This window comes from Schistocerca nitens, chromosome 1 (assembly GCF_023898315.1).
Source record: "Schistocerca nitens isolate TAMUIC-IGC-003100 chromosome 1, iqSchNite1.1, whole genome shotgun sequence".
In the NCBI taxonomy this organism is placed as follows: Eukaryota; Metazoa; Arthropoda; class Insecta; order Orthoptera; family Acrididae; genus Schistocerca; species Schistocerca nitens.
In genome coordinates, this window is record NC_064614.1 from 591,098,066 (window position 1) to 591,111,152 (window position 13,087).

The 13,087-nt window shown below is 43.9% G+C and overlaps 1 protein-coding gene across 1 annotated transcript in view; it reads left to right on the plus strand.

Moving 5' to 3' along the window:
* LOC126236487 (venom protease-like) overlaps positions 1-13,087 on the plus strand; it is a 217,535-nt gene that overhangs the window by 31,975 nt on the left and 172,473 nt on the right. Inside the window, exon 2 of the mRNA XM_049945837.1 lies at positions 5,984-6,021. The gene's annotated coding sequence lies outside the window, so the exon portion shown is untranslated. The remainder of the gene's footprint in view (positions 1-5,983; positions 6,022-13,087) is intronic.

Genomic DNA, 13,087 nt, shown 5'->3' on the forward strand with positions numbered 1-13,087 from the left:
TTTTTGATTCATGATGTCAATTCCCTCCAGCACCACTTCAGGCATTAGTCGAGTCGTGTTGTGGCACTTCTGGGTGCTAGATGTGGCTCTAAACGATATTAGGCAGGTGTACCAGTTTCTTTGGCTCTTCAATATATACACTCCTGGAAATGGAAAAAAGAACACATTGACACCGGTGTGTCAGACCCACCATACTTGCTCCGGACACTGCGAGAGGGCTGTACAAGCAATGACCACACGCACGGCACAGCGGACACACCAGGAACCGCGGTGTTGGCCGTCGAATGGCGCTAGCTGCGCAGCATTTGTGCACCGCCGCCGTCAGTGTCAGCCAGTTTGCCGTGGCATACGGAGCTCCATCGCAGTCTTTAACACTGGTAGCATGCCGCGACAGCGTGGACGTGAACCGTATGTGCAGTTGACGGACTTTGAGCGAGGGCGTATAGTGGGCATGCGGGAGGCCGGGTGGACGTACCGCCGAATTGCTCAACACGTGGGGCGTGAGGTCTCCACAGTACATCGATGTTGTCGCCAGTGGTCGGCGGAAGGTGCACGTGCCCGTCGACCTGGGACCGGACCGCAGCGACGCACGGATGCACGCCAAGACCGTAGGATCCTACGCAGTGCCGTAGGGGACCGCACCGCCACTTCCCAGCAAATTAGGGACACTGTTGCTCCTGGGGTATCGGCGAGGACCATTCGCAACCGTCTCCATGAAGCTGGGCTACGGTCCCGCACACCGTTAGGCCGTCTTCCGCTCACGCCCCAACATCGTGCAGCCCGCCTCCAGTGGTGTCGCGACAGGCGTGAATGGAGGGACGAATGGAGACGTGTCGTCTTCAGCGATGAGAGTCGCTTCTGCCTTGGTGGCAATGATGGTCGTATGCGTGTTTGGCGCCGTGCAGGTGAGCGCCACAATCAGGACTGCATACGACCGAGGCACACAGGGCCAACACCCGGCATCATGGTGTGGGGAGCGATCTCCTACACTGGCCGTACACCACTGGTGATCGTCGAGGGGACACTGAATAGTGCACGGTACATCCAAACCGTCATCGAACCCATCGTTCTACCATTCCTAGACCGGCAAGGGAACTTGCTGTTCCAACAGGACAATGCACGTCTGCATGTATCCCGTGCCACCCAACGTGCTCTAGAAGGTGTAAGTCAACTACCCTGGCCAGCAAGATCTCCGGATCTGTCCCCCATTGAGCATGTTTGGGACTGGATGAAGCGTCGTCTCACGCGGTCTGCACGTCCAGCACGAACGCTGGTCCAACTGAGGCGCCAGGTGGAAATGGCATGGCAAGCCGTTCCACAGGACTACATCCAGCATCTCTACGATCGTCTCCATGGGAGAATAGCAGCCTGCATTGCTGCGAAAGGTGGATATACACTGTACTAGTGCCGACATTGTGCATGCTCTGTTGCCTGTGTCTATGTGCCTGTGGTTCTGTCAGTGTGATCATGTGATGTATCTGACCCCAGGAATGTGTCAATAAAGTTTCCCCTTCCTGGGACAATGAATTCACGGTGTTCTTATTTCAATTTCCAGGAGTGTATGTATGTATGTGTGTGTGTGTGTGTGTGTGTGTGTGTGTGTGTGTACCTTAATTACCCAAATATAATCCTTCAGTGCAGTATTATTGCATGACACGTTTCTATTACTAATTCTCAAATATGGTTGAACTGCACTTGTAAATTTTATGTCTTCGAATGAACGGTCACTTGCAAGGTATCCTGCCGCAATAGATAACCGCTAGTTTCGTGAAACTGTGTCTCTCGTTGTATTATTTTGTTTTTTGGTGATGGGGACATGGGTGCCGCAGAAACTTGTGCCTGTGTAGGGTGTGATTCATTAGCACGTTTTTATGGTTCACTCGACTTTCTGAAACACAAATGTTTTTGTAAACGTAATAATTACTTATGCTTCAAAAGCGAATCTGTTGATGATTCTTCACGTTTGTGCCCAAGATACACCAACAACTGCGATATTGGTTTCTTCTGAATTGGAAAACAGTTTCATTGCTGTTGAGGTTTTATTACCACGCTTGTTGATTTTTCCGATCAGATACAGTTGTGGTGGCGTATTGATACGTCCAATAATGCATGTATTGCATTCCATGCAAGTTTCCTACGTTCCACATACACTGATTTGACTGGAATTGTAGCGAACAAAACTTCACGTTGTGGAGTAGAAGTGTGCCGCCTTCCTCAAAAGGTCGGATTTTCTGCTGTTAACCAGCCATTTTTTGTTCTTAAAATAAAATCGATATTCATCATTAAATATCTGTAGGTTCCGAGAATGTACCTGTAATGTACCGATTCATACTTCCCAGTTTCCTAGGAAACTGAAGAAAGACAAATTTAGTGTCATGTTTTAGTTAGTGTCGATTGTTATGACACTACACACTCTCGCTACTGTAAAAATCACATACAAATCAATTCGCACTCATCCGATATCGTATTCAAAGTGTAGATTTCTGTCCGCTTGGAGCGCTGCCGTCGTATTGTACAACAAAAATGATCAGCGGTGTCGTGATGGCATGTGTTACACTATGATGTCACTATCAAGACACACAAAATCTTTCATCGTGACATTACACCAGAAACGTCAAACTAAGCTTTCATCATTCATGTTATGCATCAAGCACATTAAATTACAGTATTAAATTGTACTTTACAAGATGGATAGTAAAAAATACAGTACATAAGGGAAACACACACTGTACAAGCCACGCGAATATAGTATAAAAAGGTTGCACGTAAAACTTATAGCAAGATATATTATCTTATTGCGGTATAAGTTGTGGAGATGAATGTCGTTATTGGGATTGATGTTTGAGAGTATATGGTTGACTGACTACATCATGTGAAACGTAAGACTGGGGACGTGCTCAGCTGTAACTGATAATTCAGAACCTGCTGGGGGTTTCGAGGTAAGTGCTTCAAATAAGTTGTTTTGCACTGTTGGCTACCTGTAGCACTTCTGTGTCTGTGATATGAAGCACTTGCGGTAAGTAGACACTAAGCTCACCACCATGTTCTGAATGATCGTCTACAGCCGTGAACGTTCCCACTCTTAAGCTTCACAAGATCCAATCAACCAGCCACATACTCTCAGGCATCAACGGCAATGACTATATTCATCTCCACAACTCATATATATCACAATAGAATACCGAATTTTGCTTTTTACTCCTAACCTTCAATATTATATTCATACCAGTTGTATACTTTAATACCATGTTGTCGTTACCTACTGTGTTTCTTACTGTCTGTCTTATAAACTGTACTTAAACGTGTTTGGCACATAACGTGAATGATGAACCTTCAAGCTGACACTTTTCATGTAAAGTCGCGAACAAAGATTCTGTTTACGTACGCAATATTTTTGTTTCTAATGTTTGGTTTCCTACACATCTAGCGTCTAGTCAATTGTTCCATGACGATTGCGAAATAAACTTAAAACTGATTCGAAATAAGCAAATATTAGTAGAACAAAAACGCAGTTTGTTTGTTTTTCAACCATGAACACGAAGTTGCCCTATCGATAAGTGACAGAAGAATTCATCATATGAACTGGCATAAAGCAAGAGAGCAGTGTGTGCCGGACTGAGATTCGAAGCAGGGCACGCACCTTAAGTGGGCAGTGCTTTTCCATCAGAAACACTCGATCGATGTAAAATTTGTGACTCATTCTCCCACAGAAACTCTCCCACGACTCCGCGAAGTTTGCTTCTCCTGGACTTAGTGGAGAATTGGGTAACGGCAGCCACAAGAGGAGAATTATTTGCTCTTGACAAAGTATATGGCTGGGGAACACATATGACGAGGTCAAATTATGTGCTGAACAAGGACTCACGCATGAGTAAATCTGGGTGTTAATCATAAGCTGAGGCTCTGCTAAATAAAAAATAAATGTAAATGTCGTGTGACTAGGGCCTCCCGTCGGTTAGACCGTTCGCCTGGTGCAAGTCTTTCGATTTGACGCCACTTCGGCGACTTGTGCGTCGATGGGGATGAAATGATGCTTATTAGGACAACACAATACCCAGTCCCTGAGCGGAGGAAAATTTCCGACCCAGCGGGGAATCGAACCGGAGTCCTTTGGATTGACATTTTGCCGCGCTGAACTTTTTTTTTTTCCTTTGCATCTGCTCGGGGCGGACGTCGTAAGACATCCGTTTAAGTTCGTTGTTGATCGATTAACTCAATTTTTTTATTACCGAGCTACCGTGGGCGGATTGGGGCTCTGCTGATTTGCTCATTGTGTCTTGTTAAGACTGATTAAATCTGGCCTGCTCTAGACACCATATTTTGCTTATCGTATACAGTTAACACATTGCATGCTTCATTAACATTAAAAGAGCTGTGTCTAGTATGAATATTGACCAATGAGACCCTTATATCAACAAATCATGAAAAATAATTCCTGCGTATTAAAATTAATGTAACATAATGTAGTCAAGAACTATATAATTACGGTGGCTTCCTTGGTCACAAGGAGTTTGAATTGGCGATCATACCGATCGATATCACGTAGTTATGTAGTAGCGCTGTGGCATATCCCAACCAAAATCAGATATTACCAGAAAATACACAAGAGAAAAATCAAAATTTATCTTTCAGGTGGTAGAAATGTCTCGATTTGAATGGTTACAAAGAAAAAACTGAAACAGAAACAGAAAACCACAAGGTTTATGTTGTTTGTTGATCGGAACTTAACTCTACATTTTGCAATTTTACTACAATAACACAAGAGATACGATCGTAATACCTTTACTTGAGTAATCCTGTTACAACTTTTGATGTCACACGCTACTAGCTTTCTACCAGTAACAGCGGCCTCTATAATTTTGTAAATTGCACGAGATAAAGAAATAAACAAGACCATTGACTATTATCAGCAGCGGTTTCGGGAAGAATTTTTTACGCTATTCATCAGAATTTTGCGTCTTCGGCTCGAGCAGTTACAGATAACTTACAAATAAACACGCTCACACACATTTTAACAGACAAAATTGTTCCAGATCAAACAAGGCAGCTACAATCCTCCTGTCCTGAATATTTTTTTTTGTGAAAGATATTCCATGGTTAACAGGAGAGAGCTGAAAGAGAAAAATTCATCCTAAATATTCTCAACTGGGAAATACTTACAACATGAAGAAACCTTGACTTATAGGATATTCTGTAAAGGGGCAATAGGATAGGATCCTTTTTATACCACCAAACATTTCTCTGAATTGTTCAATTCCTTGGTGATACATATTTCAGTAAGTTTATCGGGAAATCTGTTAACAATACACCTTAAATTAATTTGGTTCATTACCCAACAGTTACAGTGACACTCGTGACAGGAAACCACTCGAGTTTTCCCGCTTTTGTGGACGTACTCCGCTGAATGCATGGAATGAGAGGTGCGTGTAGCACTGAGAATCGAACATCAGTATCTGTCGTGAGTAATTTCTAGGACGTTCACTGCACCATAATACTCCTCTTAAAGATGTGCGCCGGCCGGAGTGGCCGAGCGGTTCTAGGCGCTACAGTCTGGAACCGCGCGACCGCTACGGTCGCAGGTTCGAATCCTGCCTCGGGCATGGATGTGTGTGATGTCCTTAGGCTAGTTAGGTTTAAGTAGATCTAAGTTCTAGGGGACTGATGACCTCAGAAGTTAAGTCCCATAGTGCTCAGAGCCATTGCAGTTCATATTCATGTCCGGCCATCCAGACTTTGGTTTCTGTGATTTCTCTAATTCGTTTAAAGCGGAGTGATTACTTTGAGATGGGACGGCCGACACCCTTCCTCAAACGCCCCACTCCTAGCTTGTGCTCCGTCGGTAATGAGTTCGTTGTAGATGGATGGTTAAGCGCTAATATTCCTTCCATATACCATAAGATACGGTTACCGATATTATCCATTATTATACTATGTATTATTGTTTACGGTATTTGTTCTAAAAGAAATTTTCCGTTCTTTTCAGGTGTCCTGATTTCAACGATATCTTCGAGTGCCGACTGCGTAAGTAGAACCCGAATCGGCACTGCTGGCTTCGACCCGTAAGCCACAGAAACATGTATGATGGTCAAATGCAGCATTTCAACCTTGCTTGCGATTTGCTTCTTTCACCAGTCACTGTACGTGTCATGAATGTGTACATCGTGTCGTAATGTAGGAGCAAAAGGACTGAAGTACCTGGAATAGCACAACCAGTTCACTATCTTTTCTGAGTGCTCCCTTCATCCATTGCAATGCTGATAACAGAGGGCTATTCTGAAAGTAAAGTCCCATAGGGCGCGAAATGGTAACGACAGTAAAAATCCGGTGAAGCCTTGCACCTATGTATTGGGCAGTGACTCTAGTATGGCTGTCGATGGCGTTACGTCGCATTTTTCAGTTCCGAGTGAGCGCGTAAAGATGTCTCGAAAATAGTGTCTCCCGCCAAGTGCGGCGCCCGTTGTGAGGTTCTGCCTGATTTCATGCAACCCCACATAGCTTACCTGTCATTTGTTTTCTTCTTCGTGACAATTCTGGGTCGCCGCACACTGCAGGGGCAATGAGGACACCCTTGAAGCTTTTTCAATGGAAAGTGTGTGATCACTCACCATATAGCCCTGTCACCTGGTTCCCCCAGATGTTCGTCTCTGCTCACATGAACCGCTGGCTGTGAATACTACATCTTGACTAAGACAGCGAACTGCAAACCAGCAGAGAGAAGTGGCGGAAAGCAGAGGTGGCTGCTTTCTGCGAGGAGGATATCGGAAAGTTGGTACAACGCTACGAAAAATGTGTAAGTCGGAGCGGCGACTATAAAGAGAAGTAGCTGGGAGGTATAGCTAACTGTTGCAAATGAAACATCTTTGATTTTTACTGTGGTTTCCATTTAGCAGCCGATCGGACCTTACTTTCCGAACAGCCCGCGTACATTCACTTGCAGAAAAACTTGTGCGTGGACAAACCAAACGAAACTCACAATAACTGCCAGGCGTTTGCGTCGTAGGTAGTCTTGACGCCGGCTACATTTCGATGGTGATTACTTCCAAAAATGGAGTTTAGCGATTTATTTAGAGAAAACGGAATATTTAGTTACTGGAGGAGTGAATCAAGACCTGAAGTTAGATTCTGAGTTAGTAAGATCTGTGAACTCTTTTAAATATCTGGGACTCATTATTATAAAGGTGGATCCAGGAAAATCGAAATTAAGAACCGCATTGGCCAAGGTAGAAAAGCAGCAAACAATTAAATGGAATTTCATGGAACACACATGTTAGATCAGAAACGAATAATAGGATATTTGAAATTATTGTAGGATATATAACAACGTTTGGAGCAGAAATTTGGGAAATAGCTCAAAGAATAAGGAGGAACTTATTGCCAATGTAGTTGAGATACTGAAGGTGTTGCTGTAGGCTGACACTACAGTATAAATTAAAAATAAAGACATACATATGAGAATGAACCTAGGCACCACTGTGATGGATGCAATCGAAGCAAAACTACTGAGATGATATACGCATGTATGCCGTTTAAGTGAGGACAGGACATAGCAGCCTTTGGCAGCCTGGATGCGAGAAGCAGCTATAACTTTATATTAAATAGCCACATATATAAGGAGGGTCAGGTGCGTCCATGTTCCACGCGGATGAGAGATGCACGTAACTGATAGATATTCCCCAAGCCAGTCGTATCAGTGCGCTGTACCACGATAAACACGGTGAAGATACCAAGGTCACAGCATTCCATGAAGGGCATTTGATATCGTCAGAACAGTCCATGGTGTACTGTCCACACTCGATGAGCGACGGCTGCAATATTTCGGCAAACAATCCTCTGACCCGGCCTTATGTGGACCCAGATCAACCTTTAAGTTCCATAGCTCCCAGTTTTAGCTGGCGGACAGAATACTGTCATAACGTGGTGTTTTGTAGAGATCTGTAAATTCTTTCCCGAAAAAGAGCCAGTCTGTCGGATAAAGGCTTTGTCCACACTGGACGAACTAGGGCTTCGAATGGGTATACCAGGTTCCCTGCCAGTGAGGAGAAAAGTATATAGGTCTAACGACACGTACAGTAGCAGGTCGCTCCCGTGAACGCCAGCAGCTAACCCGTTTATCACAGCCAGCAAGTCGATGGTTGTAGAGCACTGTTTGTTCGAATTACAAGTTACGGAATACGATCGTCGCAGCATTTTGGTACAAGGATGCAAATAATGTGTCTGTGCCATCACTTAAGCCATCTAAATACGATCCAAAGACCAAATGAGAAACAGTAACTGTGGCTAAACTCTCAGCAGCGCGTGGGAACCACCCTTAGTGTGATTAATGAGAAGCAAGAGGTACTCATCAACCATAACAGAAGACTGCTGAGGCGGACGGAGCAACATCAGGTATGCCGCCGATACCACCGCTGCAGCCGCCGAAAGTACTTCCACCTATTCACTAAGTACGCGCTTCAGATGAAGGCGACGCACGGAACACTGTTCCGTACACGCTGGGGAAGGCGGTATAAGCCAACAGCATGTCTGAAGGAGCCACTTCGACAGCGTACCTGATGATGGAGCCAGGGTTCCTCACGAAGTGTGGTGTCGTGTTGTGGAGAATCATAGCGTAAAATTTCCGAGTGTCTTTAGTGGCGATCGATAGGATGAAATGGATGTGGTGCGCATAGAAGGTACAGAAAATTGTTCAACCATATGCTACAGCTTAATAAGTTCCGCTGAGTTGAGAAAATAAACTGCAACATTTGCATTTGTATATCTTACCTTACAGTACTTTTCTGTTGTCCGTGTTTCTGACACCTCGTCTTAGTGAAGAACTATTTTTTGTGTACTGCCGTCATGAAAGCCTGCACCTATGGTTGTAACAGTTTCGTGGAGAATAATCGTGAAATTTCTGGAACTGGAAAGCAATAATAGTCATCAGATCAATCCCTTCCATCGACTTGTCAGTTGGACTGAACCATGAAATTTGCCGAGTCCTGTGCTGGACAGTCACGCCCACTTTGGAAGTAGTGTTTCTTTCCTTGCCTCGTCCACACCAACTTCACAGACTCGACAGGAATTTTTACTAGAATTTGAAAGTGAGTTAATGCCCGAATCTCACACGTCACAGCCATACTGGTACCCATTGTTTTTACAAATTTGTTTCGCCTCTGATTCATAGATCACAACTAAACGAAATTGCGTATGTTGCGAGACAGTACAGCATCCCTAGTGTGATATTTGTCCAAAATAACAACCGCGGCGACGTGTTGGGCGCGGGGAGAGGGGGGGGGGGAGGAGGAGGAGGAGGAGGAGGAGGAGAGTTATCTATGGAAGTTCTATTCCAGACGACTCGCCTCATGTCCTTCTTTCCCAGAACTGCCCAAATATTTAAAACACTACCGCTACTTGCACGCTGCAAAAACGGCTGCTAACATGTTTGTAACCTTAAACAATGTTCCGGAGCACTAGTTACAACAGCTACCGCGATCACTTCCTGCAACTTCCTGACATGTTGCTTGCCACATGTTACCATGATCGATGGGGTATAAGATCTTACTTATCGCATTCTTAAACTGCAGATTCTCCTGGGACAAATCTTGAATGTTGGTAGAATAATGTATTGTTTCAGTATTATTCCTTTTTTGTTTGCTGAATTCATCATATCTTCTGTTAATTCATGGCATGCAACTTTCTTTGGTAAGTCAATATCTCAAAGGAATGGAACTTATCTAACTTGACATTAGTTATTTCGTATATCACTGCTGTTTCTTTCCCTTATACCTCTAAGTAAACTGTTATTTAATGTGGCCCATTGGTAGGCATCAAATTATAAATGCAAAGGTTCGGCATACCATCCCAAGATGGTCCTAGATTTTTTGTCACTTACCGCTTTTTTCACCTCTGACAATGATTTACTAATGTCAGAAACGTCAAATCGAGCCGTGATTCGGAGTCCATGTTTAACATTACATCCTCATATAACTGGCTGGCTAAGTCAGTCAAACACGAAAGGGAGGAAAGGGCATACCACCAATCATAATACCATTCCTACGGAAGTACCGTGGTTTTCAAATCACGCTTTGGATTGAGGTTAGCCTTACATCTTCTTTTCCTGTTAGACAGTTTGTAGATAATGAAGATCGAACACGCCTTTTATGAGCTTGAAGAACGAACGACAGGAGGTTAGGATTTAATGTTCAGGAATTTGAAACTATTAGAGAAAGGCCTGTTTCAGAATGATTAACTTTTTCTAAATCAACTTTAGTCTGTAGCAGTGTTCAAATTGTCTACCTCTATTGATGTGGCTCGCTAAAACGATAAATGATACCATTATTCACCAACAATAAAACGTAAATAAAATCAGATGAATGGGAATCCCAAGCAAGAGATAGTGTTCCAAAAACTACTATGCTTGATACTGCGAACATACCAGTTCGCAGATTTTATTGTTATCGGAGGCGTTGCACGTATGCAAGTAAGCTAGTTCTACGAATGAGTCTTTTATTTGCACTTTGGTTATTGAGTACATTATTTCCAATAGCTGATATAACGACCTACTTTTAATGACAACGTGCGGGCCACCTTCGTAGAACTCAAGGTAATAAGACACAACACGATGGGGAAAGCAGGCAATAAATGTCAAGTTGGTATGACGTGTACTGCTCCCTCGGATATGCAAATGATTGACAACTAAGCGCACTCACAAGAAGTATGTGCGAATAAGGCTACATACGTTTTGTGTATAATTCAGAAATGCGTTTAAATTTGTCATGTAAGGACAAACGTCGAGCAGCACGTGCCGGAATTCGTCAGCGGAGGATCATGTATCCCAAAACTGTCATATGAATATGGAATTCATGGTTTCAGGACGGGCATATATTCAACGCTATGAAAGACCTGAACACCCCCCATGCGACTAGCGCCAAAGAGGAAAGACATATTGTTCGCTCTGCTGTGCAGGATCGTACAGCGACGTCACGTGCCTTGAGTGCGTCTCAGCACGTGACACTAAAGATCTTACGAGTTCCAGAGGTCGTCTCCAGCGGGAAGCGAGTTAGTAATTCAGACCTTTTAACAACTCGTAACAGCTCGTTTAAATACACGCAGGTTCTCGACAATACATGAGAAAGTTAACACCTTTTATGACAACCGTTTCATTGACGTATTGATATCCCAGGAGCCGCGGACGGAGCCGAGCGTTCGTAATGTAAGAGGGTTGAATGAAAAGTAATGCCTCCATCTTCGTTAATTGGGCTGGGATGGGAATATTTTAATAAATCAAACCCCGAAATATTCCTTAGAATGTGATCTTTAATTACCACTATTTACTTTTCCATATAATCACCAGCCAATTGCATACGTTTCTCCCAACGATAAACAAGTTTTCTGAAGCCGTCAAGGAAGAAGTCGACACTCTGTCTGCGCAACCACAGTCTCACAGTTTTCTCAACGTCTTCATCAGAAGCGTAATGATATCCCCGCAGATGTTTTTCGTTATTGGGAGCAGATGGAAGCCAGACGGTGTTAAACCTGGACTGTATGGAGAATGCCCTATGGTGGTGAGATTCAGTCTCTGAAATTCTGCTGTGGTGGCACGTGAAGTGTGTGGTTTGGCACTGTCATGCTGCAGGAAAACATTTCCCTTTTCCTTTCGGACGTTCTTGTGAATTGTCGATTGTGCTTGCAATTTCTGTCTGATACGACGATCGTTCTGAATCAATTTGTCTCCATTTGTACCTGCCGCATACCAATGCTGCCAACTGTTGAAGAGTTACGAAGGTGGAGGCATTACTTTTCAGCCAACCCTTGTATATCGGGCAAGGCGACTAGTGTGACATCACAAGTTTGTTGCAGGGCCCGCATTTCCTATGGGTTCCGCCATGAGTCAGGTAATGAGCACATCTGCACCAGGACAAGTATCCAGACGTCTAGAGATCGACAGACAATCAGCACGTCGAACGTTTCCAGAAACCATTCCTCATCATCTTACGGGCTCAGCACCCAGCATAATGGTATGGGGTGACATGGGGTACACAACATTATCACGTCTGGTTCGCAAAGCTGGTAATATGGACAGCAAGCATTACTTTTCTTAAGTATTAAGGACCTCTCTTCGTAGTATCTGTGGCATTATCTTTCGACAAGATAACGCAAGGCCCCATGTTGCCCGTGCTATCATGACCTACCACGATACGGAGGGTGTTCGACTGTTGCCCTGTCCAATGCTGTCTCCACAAATCTCATCCATTGAAAAAATATGGATTACCGAGTGTCTAACGCCAATCACTACAATTGATTGGCACAGAGCTAAAGCAGCATCTAATGACGTACCCTTATGGCATCGGAGATCAATATAATTTCCAGCTGTGATAGAGCCATTTTTTTGAAGCCGGAGCTCCCACCAAATCACCTGCCAACTGAAAAATGTTTTCATCCTAATGTACTGAACTCGCACACTAAATAAAATTTCGTTGTTTTCTTTATTCCTGGTGTTGCAGTTTCAATGGCCGTCAGTGTACTTTGGACAAGAGCGGCGGGCGTCGGCAGCAGCGCGAGTGTTTGAGTCACCGCTTCACACGTTGGTGCAAACACTCGACGCGGCCTCTACGACTCAGGCGCCACGCGAAACTGCTTCCAGTCCAAACTTGCTAAGAAAATTTTCATTACCAATCGCAGCGCTGCCATCTTAGGTGTTTTCATCGCGTTCTAACCTTTTCCGTTTCACGTTATATTCCTTCTGCGTGGAAGGTGGAAAAATCCCATCAACAACACATGGGGTGGTTTGAACGATACCGCTTTTTATTACGGATGATTCCATTGCAGTCTTAATCTGGCACGTATGCGTGCGTGTGTGTGTGTGTGTGTGTGTGTGTGTGTGTGTGTGTGTCAGTCAAGTTACTGTGACACACACACACACACACACACACATATATATATATATATATATATATATATATATATATATATGTGTGTGTGTGTGTGTGTGTGTGTGTGTGTGTGTGTGTGTATATGTGTATGTGTGAACGGGAATGTCGCTACCAAAAAACAATAAGGAAAAGAAGATGGTGTTGCTTACAGACATAAATTCAGGCGGTCTTATTCTATG